Source organism: Psammomys obesus, unplaced genomic scaffold (genome assembly GCF_907164565.1).
Source record: "Psammomys obesus unplaced genomic scaffold, mPsaObe1.curated_primary_1811, whole genome shotgun sequence".
NCBI classification, from domain to species: Eukaryota; Metazoa; Chordata; class Mammalia; order Rodentia; family Muridae; genus Psammomys; species Psammomys obesus.
In genome coordinates, this window is record NW_026585797.1 from 9,396,301 (window position 1) to 9,406,886 (window position 10,586).

Here is a 10,586-nt window from a genome sequence, read left to right on the forward strand (position 1 = left end):
ACACAACACGCTCAGCAACTGTGTGTCACCTGGTAGGTGCTCAAGACAGGCCACCAGATGCTCTGAGAAGCACAGTTCTCAAACCTCTGCCTGTAGTGCCTCCCTCTAGGATATGTTCCAGGGGCCCTAAATCCAGAAGCTCCCCTGTCTCTTGGGATGCCATCTTTTGCGACTGACAACAAATAGGGAGCATTTTCAAGTATTTTGATGCAGGTTAAATAAACTTCAGTTGCCTGGTCCCAGGCAGCACATTTCCAACTTACACATTTTATAATGAGAGGAATGACAGCCTGGTAACACTTCAAAAGAGTCTGTTACCAAACCACTTCTGTTTCGCTTCCCCTCAAAGAGCAAAAGGAATTGGGAAAGTGTCACCATGGCAACCTTCTAACAGTCAGATAGCACAGTAAAAGTAAAGAGCAAGCTTACTTCATCCCTGACTGGAATGGATCCACAGTCAAACTGCTTGAGTAGCTGTGTTTATCATCTATATGTTAGCTTAGAATTTGATTATCCACTGTGGCTGTGTTCCGAGTACACTAAATATAATTGTTCCAGGTAGTAAATAACAAACAGCAGGGCTTCCCAAGAATTTTTAGCTCAAGCAAAGAGAGTTCACAGATGTAGGTGATCAGTTAGCACGTATTCAACGGCAAGGCCACACTTGCTCCTTGTCTTCTTTCACTCTATTTTCAAGACCCTTGACTAATCACAAGGCTCAAGAGATTAATCTCTGTTTATGGGAGCATCTGTGAGGACAGAATTTATGGTAATGAACTCTGGGTCAGAGAAGTAAGTGTGCATGGCTCCTCCTGAGCACTGCAGTGATGGTAATTCAGACACGATGGACGGAATGTATGATCATTGCCATGGTTTGAAATGGCTTTAAAGGATCTATCGTATATTGCCTAAAGCATTTTTTTTTCTGCCAGCACTATTGTTAACGCTGAATGATGACACTAGATGCCTGCAGCAATTTTCTCTAAAATCTTAATTACACCAATCACATGCCCAGAAGTATCATCAGGCAGAGAGAGGTCAGAGTTGGGAGCAAGGAAAAGCTGTGGTACCCACAGCAGAGACAGCTGCGAAGGTGGAATCACGGTGGCAGTTACACCCTCTTCCACCCTACAGGACAGCGTGGATACTTCCCCAAAGCTACATTTTAAGTAATTTCATTGAAAAAAGACTTTGTCTTGTGCTCATAGAATTTGCTGGACTGTTGCTGGTGATTCCATGCTGTTTCATGTCTCCCTACTAGACCCTTGTTTTTCTTAAGGAATTTGAATCTTTAGTGAGTGACTAAAGATAAAAGCCTGATGCTTTTCTCAGTGGTACTCTGGTGGTCTGCCTCAGTGCCTAGAATAATGGAGAGGAATTTACTTGAAAAGAAGCATATTGACTTAGATAAAAATCCAAGGCCAGATACTTTCCAGGAGAACTAGGCACAACTAAAGACAGCCTAGCCTCGTTCCCCAAATTCATTTCTAGAGTACGGCATTACCACCTTTCACATAAGGAACAATCAGACCACTGTATGCTCAATGGATTTGGGAAGCAATTAATACAGAAAAACAGGGAGAGAGAAAAGCAGCTATTGTGTGGTGGAAACGTCTAACTTAACAGAATGGTTCTTTATCCTGCACGTAGGCAAACAATGAGGGTCTCAAATGTGCTTTCTCAGTGATAAGCACAGCCATCCTGCGTGGCCAGTGCCTACCGCCACTACCAACAGCTCAGCCATTGTCACCCAGGCTATCATGGACAGCAAACAGAAAACTCTTGCCTCTTTCTCTCCTTAGCTCTCCTGAGGGCCACGGCCTATAGGAAGGAAGGAAGGAAGGAAGGAAGGAAGGAAGGAAGGAAGGAAGGGAGAAATGAAGGAAGGAAGCAACCCTCTCTGCTGTCAAAGGAAGGTGTTTTTTATGAACTGGGAACTTCTCTAAAACACCCTCTGAGGGCCTGGCATAAAAAAAAAAAATAAACAAGCTCTTCTCTTTCACATCATTAATCACATGATTAAGGCAAGAGATGGAAGTAGGCTAGCATTATCCTATCTTCTTTTTCCTCCAGCTGTTCCATCTGCTAAGCTCCATATTTTCTCAAGATTCCAATTATGTTACATCCACTGTTCAATACCAGTTTCCTCATAAGAAGCTGCCTCACCACTGGGAAAGCCCGTTGGGTTGAATCACAGGATGGAAATTTCTAAGTGGATAGTGTTCTGTGTCTAGTAACAAGAGAGATTTACTGTGGGTATTAATGGTTCTGAAATACTTATCTGAGAGAGAAAATCTTCTAGAAAGTATTCTTGTTAAAGTTTCAATTGATTTTTTCTAGTTCTTGCTACCTAATACTCAGTAATTTCTGTAAAGATAATTTCTGGCCTTCTCTCTCCCTCTCTCTCTCTTTCCTCTCTTTTCTCTCTCCTTCCTCTTCCTGCTCTTGCTTTCTTATTCCTATGAGAATTTTTTTTTTACAACTGTGCAATTCACCAACATTTCAATTCTGTTTTTTTTTGCATCTTCACCCCACCCTCTTTTTTTCTCTCCCTGTATTCTGTTTTCCAGCAAATGCTACCCAGCTTTTCGTTTAAAGCTGATCAGCACTGTTGCTTAGACTATCAGTGCCGGAAGCCCAAAGGCAAGCATACTTGCTGTATGAGAGTCCCAGGCTCGGAAAGGATCTTTAGCCTCAAGCACTCAAGAAATGGACACTATGACACATCAGCCACCCGCAGGGCTCTCACAGCTTGTTGGTGACACTGGACCCAGATCTCCTGGCTTCTAATCCAGGCACCTTTCTTGGTCTGTGAGTGGGCTTTCTATGTCACTGTTAGCCAGTAATCATGGCAGTCTCCTGCATATCTTCCTCCCAATTCCTATTCCATTGCCTCCTCCCTTCCCTCCCCCCCTCAAGGCTACAGCTCATCCAGTCTTCTTAGTTAATGACATGGAAGTATGGTGTAATCTTCCTTTAAAAATTCCTTTCTTTGAGAGGTTTGTTTGCCAACCACCCTTCTTTTACACTACCTTCAATTTCCCCATTCCTTAGTTTATTTTTGAAAGAACACCCTGATACTCTCTTCCTTTACTTTCCCCTCTTACGTCACAAGTAGTTTAGCTAAACTGTGTTGAGCCCTATTAACAGGATTATTCAGCTGACCCAACGACTCTTGAGCAATAATATCTAAGTGGATTAGCTCATTTCTTTAGTAAAATGCTGGTTCTGGCTTAGCTAGTAAATTCTGTTATTTGTTTGATGTCTGTCTCTTAAGAAATACACAATAAATGTTTGCCTGACTAGACTTAACTGGCAGAAAACTTGGTATCTGCCACCAGAGGCTTGATTAAATGTACTCGGGGCAGTTTGCCAGTGGAACACTAAGCAGCAGTTAGAAATTGTGACTGCTCACGAACGGGGCGCACACCTGTGGTAGGAGAAGCACTTGACCTGGGAATTGGAGACCAGCCCATGTAATACAGTGAGATTCTGGGATGGCTGGAGTCTGCAATGTCCCCTTGGGCTCAGGTGCTTGAACACTTAGTTCCCAGATGGTGGTGCCTTGGGGGAGGTGTGGAATCTCTAAGACATGGGGCCTAGTTTGCAGGAGGAGGTCCCTAGGGCTGGGTCATAAGCTCTGCGGAGCCTTCCCAGCACACTCTTCTCACACAGTGACCATGCCTTCTCAGCCCAAACCAACAGCTCCGCACTCAGGTATTTTGGGCACAGTGGCTAAAAGTAAAAGGCAGACCCTGTGCAAAATTAAGTAACTAATCCATTAAAATGAAAACATCAATTGATTAATCAATTGATTGATTGATTAAAAAACAACAAAACCGCAAGAGGCTGGAGGGCTGACTCAGCAGTTAGGAGTAGTTGCTGTTCTTGTACCGACACAGGTTCCCTGATCAATTCACAACTGCTCGTTGCTGTCGTTCCAGGGGGATCTGGCTTCGGTGGGCACCAACACACATCACACACACATCACACACACACACACACACACACACACACACACACCACACACATACACACACACACACAGACACCACATACCACACACACACACCAAACAATAATTAAAATAAAACTACAAAATACTCAAAACCAAAAACAAACAAACAAAAAATGAATGAAAATCTAGTGAGCTGATGGCTGGGGCTTTGTGTGTTTTTCTGTTCTACATGATATGTCAGAGAAGAAAGCATGTTATTGGGCAGCATGTTCTGTAGGACCCCAGTTCTGATATTTAAAAATGCTACTACCTAAAAAAAAAAGTACATACATCATATTGATAAAAGTTCATTTCCTTTTTTCAGGAGATGAAAATAGATAATTTTATTTTTCTTTTACTTATTTGCCTAAGAAAGTAATTAGGTAAATATTAGGGTCAGTGAGATGTTCAGTAGATAATGGCCACCAGATCTGATGGTCTGGAAGCCTCATGGTAAGAAAACCAAGTCCTGCAACTTGTCCTTTGATCTCCACAAGTGTAACATAACAAGCATGCTTGTGTTTGTGTACGTGTGTATGTTGAAGTATACACACATGCGCACACAGTAAATATATGGAATTAAAAGTTTTGAAAGTTTCTGGTTATATTTTTTTAATAATTAATTTTAAAGTCTATGTGAAATCTTTTTTATTGCTCTAAAACACCTAGCGTGAGCCACCCTGATGTGACATTTCCTGTTTCTTTTCCTAAAGCCCTGGTTACTTCTCTGATGAGGGCACCCGGGAAAAGGGTGACACAACCAGGCTTTGTTTGCTACCAAATGAATGTGCTGAGTCCTTCCATTGTTCCCAGACAGCTCTGTTCTGAAGCTCAGAGCAGGCTACACTCAGTGTCCGGGTGGAAATCTGTGATTTTGCTGGCGCTGCAGGGGCTGCAAATGAATCTCGCCTCTCCAAAGTGGCATGACTGCAGGGGCTGTCTTGGTGTTTCTATCGCTCTGCCAGCACACCAGCCACTTGGAGAAGGAAGTTTATTTAGATTACACTTGCAGGAAACCTTCTACCACTGGGGAAGGTAGGGCAAGAACTCATGCAGGCCAGGAGCCTGAGGCTGGAACTGAAGCAGAAACCATGGAGGCGTGCTGTTTACTGGCTTGCTTCTCATGACTTGCTCAGCCTGCTTTCTTATAGCACCCAGGGCCACCAGCTCAGAAGTGATACTGCCAATAGAGAGCTGGGCCTTCCCACACCATCAGTCAAGAAAACGTACTGTCGCCTTGGCCACAAAGCCAATCTGGTGAGGGCATTTTTTTCAGTTAAGTTTCCTTCTTCCAAAATAACTCTCGCTTTGTATCAAGATGATATAAAACCAGCACAGTGGTCTAGCCAGGAGACACTCCTATTGACCAGGAGTCCCACTTAAGTCCTGCCTCTCACGTTGTCTTAGTGACTGATGTTTGCTAGTAACCCTATTGTAGAGGAATTTTAATTCATAACATGGCTGCTCTGGCAAGAGATCACATCCAAAGACCTAGGTCTGTGTGATCTGGATGAAATAAAGACACACCTTTAATCCAGGAGACAGAGGTGAGCAGATCTGAGTTTAAGGTCAGCATGGTATAGAGCAACAGGCAAAGAAAAGCTTGGGCCCAGGCATGGTTGGTACATGTCTTTAATCCCAAACAATGAAGGCAAAGTTAGTTTGTAAAAGAAAGCATCCATGTTTGAAAGTGATGGTTAGTTGAATGGCAGAAAAAGTGATGAATCAGAGAAATATTTGACAGAATAGGAGATGCCCAATTCTCACGAGAAGAGAGAGGAAAGGGAACCTACTTAAGGGACAATGCAGAGAAAGAGAGACAGAGAAAGAGAAAGAGAGAGAGAGAGGAGGCAGTTTTTAAACCAGGACAGATATACAGAGACAGGTTGAATGGGAGAATAAAAAGACAGAACAGGCTGGAGAATGAGAATGACTCAGCTCAGAGCTCAGTAAGAACAAGCAAGGGTGAGCTTATTCAGCAGTAACTCTCAGAGGCTGAAAACATTCTAGGCCTAGGTTAGATTGTACAGAGGCTAGAAGCTTCCAGGACTGGGCTTGGGTTAGCAGAGGAGATAGTAAGCCTTTCAGACAACAATTGAAGCAGGCAAATAAAAGTTCCTTTTATATTCCTCTCCTATATCCTCTCCTGGCAGGACCACACTGCCCCAGACCAGCTAGCTGCAGTGACTTCAGACCTCCTTCCCCACTTTCTGTCTGTCAAAATCTAGGTGGGACAGGCTGAAGAGGCCCTCCCTCCTGGGAATTTATACCTCACCCATTGAGTTCTCTAACCGAGAGTAATGCACACTGGAGCTTTCTCACCATCCTCAAATAAAGGAAACCCACCACTACGGGAAAAGACAAGAGTAAGAGGAGCCACTGAGTGGACAGCAAGAGAAAGTATTGATGACATTGTTGGAGTTCCTATATCCAATAGCACCTGGGAGCAGAAACACGGGGTTTCAACTTACTTTGAGAAGGATGCCTGTAACTCACTACAGGGAGTGTTCTAATACACTTAACCTGTATGAGAAATCTTAGCCATTAAGAGAGAGAACACCCCCACCCCCAGGCATCTCCCTCTACGTCTATTGTAGTTGGAAAGGTTTTCTTGATAGAGGGTAGAAAACCAATGCTTCCTGAGCATCTCCTATGTGCCAAGGCCTGTGCTGGGCATTGTCTTGTACAGTCTAATCTTCCCAGTGTTCTTGGATCGTAGGTACATTACCTGCTTTTTGGAGTTTGGGAAATGTGCTCAAGGTCTACCCTGTAGTTCTTTGGTGCTGGTAGTCAGGACTTTGTGTCTTTTCACATCCACCAGCCCTATAAGAATGCTGTGAGTGGTCGGGAAGTCGGGCTTTGTGGAACAAACATCTCCAGTGCTCTGCTCACAGCTCCGAACACATTTCTGATTCCAGTGCATTTATGAAATGGCCGGCTTCCAAGATCTCAAGTGCACATTGGGTGTCATCTCACTGTTACAAGACTGTTTCCACAGCTGCGGGAGCTTGTTCAGTGCAGGGGCCAGCACAGTGTCTGCCTCAGTGAGGGAGGCTAACATCTCCAGGGACAACCAAGTGGAAATCAGAGTCAGGAAGTGAACAAGGATCTTCACGTTTCTTCAAGACCACAGCAAATTAGCTTCACTTGCATGAAGTAGCCGATGACCAAATTCATTCAAGACAAATTTACTCAGGCAAAACCCTGGGTTTTCCCTCTATGTTCCAGTCGGCCTGATCTCTCACTCCCAGCTCCTAGAATTGCTTCTCAGATAAGCTACTTGCACTGTAATCATCACCGCTCAGGTTGATTGGTGGCAGATCACCAAATCAGCAATCTTAGGCCTCTTAGAAATAAATAGCATCTGTGCTCTGACTCAGGAGGAAAAGGCTGTTGATGTGGGGCCTAGCAAGAAACAAGCCCGGGCCCAGAGAGGACAGGTCCTGGAAGAGAGGTCAGCTGCAAGCTGGGGACTCTTCCCTTCACAAAACTTCCTTTGAGAAAATACTCTGAGGGTGGATTAAACATGCCTGGAAGGAAGTAGAGCAGTGTTGACTGATTTTCCTCTCCTGAGTGAATCTTCAGTGGAAGATACCCCGATCCTTTTTGTTTATGTTACACAACAGTCTTGGCTAGCCCCTCAAGGAACCTTCATTCCTGTCACTACAAATAAGGACTATGCTCCTTGTGAAGAAGACAGTTAGCTATCATTCTCCACCCAGAAGGAAGCACAGCACCATAGTTTGTGGCATGGCCAGCACAATTGTGACAGCTGGTCTTGGAGGTCAACTTGACTGTACAAAGAAAGAACTTGGTACCGGTGAAATGCATCTCTATGTGCCTGTGTGGATATTTCTAGGGAGGGTTGATACGTAGGAAAGTGTTCTTCATGTGGATGACATTTTCCGGGGGGCTGGCGGCCTAGACGGAAGTCGGGGGAAGGTGAGCTGCGTGTGAATTGCAAGCATGAGCCTTTCTGAGTCTGAGAGTGTATGTCTGCTGCCAGTTTCTTTCCCCTTTCAAGGTCCAATACCAGCAACTCTCCAGAAAGCTCCCTGGCCATTGGCGGAAGTGAACTCAGATGGTTGAAGTGTCTAGCATTCTCTGCTTCTCTAGCATAATGTTAGGAAATTATTGGATTACCCAGCCCTTATTATCCAATACAATAACTCCCCTTTTATAACATAGATTCTATTGGTTCTGTTCTTCTGGAGAACCCAGTTTAATATAATGGAATAATGTTTTGTAATCACCTGGGTGACTGTTTGCTAGTCAGTTTTTGTAACAGAAACAATGACCTCTTACAATGGTTGATTTTATGATCAGCTTGAGTTAGGTATCTCTCAGGTAGCTAGTTAAACATTAACTCTGCATGTGTCTATGAAAATATTTCAGGAAGAGGTGAGCACTTGAATCAGTGTCTAATCCAAGTGTGTGAGGACATCATAATGGAGAGATAAAAAGGGTCCATGGAGAAGTTTGCTCTTTCTTCTGGTTCTGGGATATCCCACTTCAGCTGTCCTTGTACATTGGAGCATTGGGTTCTTAGGAGCATGTACTGTGGGCTTCATATACTATGACTGCATCTCCATCCCTACCAAACACACATCCATCAGCAGCCATTATGCTGAAATACATCATGGTCTTTCCTCCATCTCTAGCTTGAAAATAGCAGATTGAATTGCTCAGCCTCTGGAAACATGTGCCTCAATTTTTATAATTCCCACAATAATCCTGTCTCTAAAGCTATCTAGAGATTCTCTCTCTCTCACTCTCTCTCTCTCTCTTTAAACATTAATTTATTTATTAGTATACAGTGTTCTGCCTCCAGGCCAGAAGAGGGCATCAGATCTCATTATAGATGGTTATGAGCCACCACGTGGTTGCTGGAAATTACACTCAGGACCTTTGGAAGAACAGCCAATGATCTTAGCCTCCAAGCCTCTCTAGCCCTAAAGCGTATCTCTTATTGACTCTTCTTCTGTGCAGAGCTATGACTTATCTCCCCAACTCAGTGGCTTTAAAGTGCAAACCTTATGGCATGCACATCTTAGTATCTTGGTGGGAATGGGATACTAAGGCTCTGCTCCAGCAGCTCCTATGCAGGATTTATCCTGTGACGCTCACCATGGAACAGTAAGAAAGAGGCAGTGCTCACACTCTCCAACTTGCTCTGAGTCTCCCCCATCTAAAAGTGATATGCATTGTTCATGTCACATTGGCCAGAGTCACATCAAGACGAGTTCTACTGTAAGGGGAAGTGCAATCCAACTCCCAAGTTGAGAAAAGGGGAGCTGAATGACTTAGTTTGCTCCATTGCTGGAAAGAAACACTATGGCCACAGCAACTCTTATGAAAGAGGGCATTTAATTGGGGCTTGCTTACAGTTCCAAGGGTTTATTTAGTCCATTATTTTCATGGTGGTATGAAGGCAGACGTGGTGCTGGAAAAGCAGCTGAGAGTTCTACATCCTGATCCACAGACAGCAGGAAGAGAAAATGACATTGGGCCTTACTTGGACTTATGAAATCTCAAAGTCCACCCTCTGTGACACACTTCCTCCAACAAGGCCATGCCTTCTCAAGTAGTACCACTCACTAATGACTAAGCATCCAAATATATGAGCCTATAAAGGTCATTCTTATTCAACTTACCATAATGAGTGTTTTCGGAAGTGTATACAATGTCTGTGCAGCTGTTTAACCTATGCTCCAGTGTTCTGTGTACCTTGGGTATAGACACTTAACAAGGCTGTTATGAAGGTTAAATTAAAAAAAAAAAAAGTCTGTAAAAGACTTGGCACATGACCATTATTCAACACATGAATCATGTACATGTTAAATTGACTATGATTTTTTTCACACCTGAAATACACTGCTAAGATTCACCCCAATCTTTCCAACAGTTATGAAATATTGCCAGTCCTTCAGAGACTTCGACAACTGTCCCTTTTCTTTTCCTCTCAATCTCCCCCAAATTTGTTTGTCCTAAAACATGGAACTGGTAGAGTGCTCCCCACATTAAAGGGAGCTGAGTACACTGAAGAATGAGAAAACATTTTGAAGGAGGGCTTTACAAATAGAAATTATGACTGTTCTTCTTATATATAGCAAGTATTATTCTAGTACCTAAGATCCGTGTAAGTACCAGAACGGTGTGGGCTTCACTAGAAAGAACATAATACTGTCAGTGCTTGAAAAACTAGGCCTGAGCACGTGGTTATTATAAGAGTGTGGGCTCTGCTGGCCAAGCATGTTATTACAGTTTCAATGGAACCATTATCTTGTTAACAGAACACATGGTGAGACCTGCAGCGGCTTCCTGTGTCTCCCTGAGAGTGCCCACACTCTGGCTTTCCCTAGGGAAGGCTGAGGACTGAGGTACATGCTACTGTGCCTACTTCCAGCCCCCTCCAGCCTTGCACTAGGTTGGCAAAGCATTTTCAGAGTGTAATAATAAGATTTTCTGTCCTGGTGTTGATGCCTGTCCCCTCATTGTTCCCCAGAGATTGACCTCCCTCCCCCTTTTTTTAGAAGGTGTTCTTTAATTTTGCAGAACTGGGGCCAGGGACTTTTGGTGTTCAGCAAGT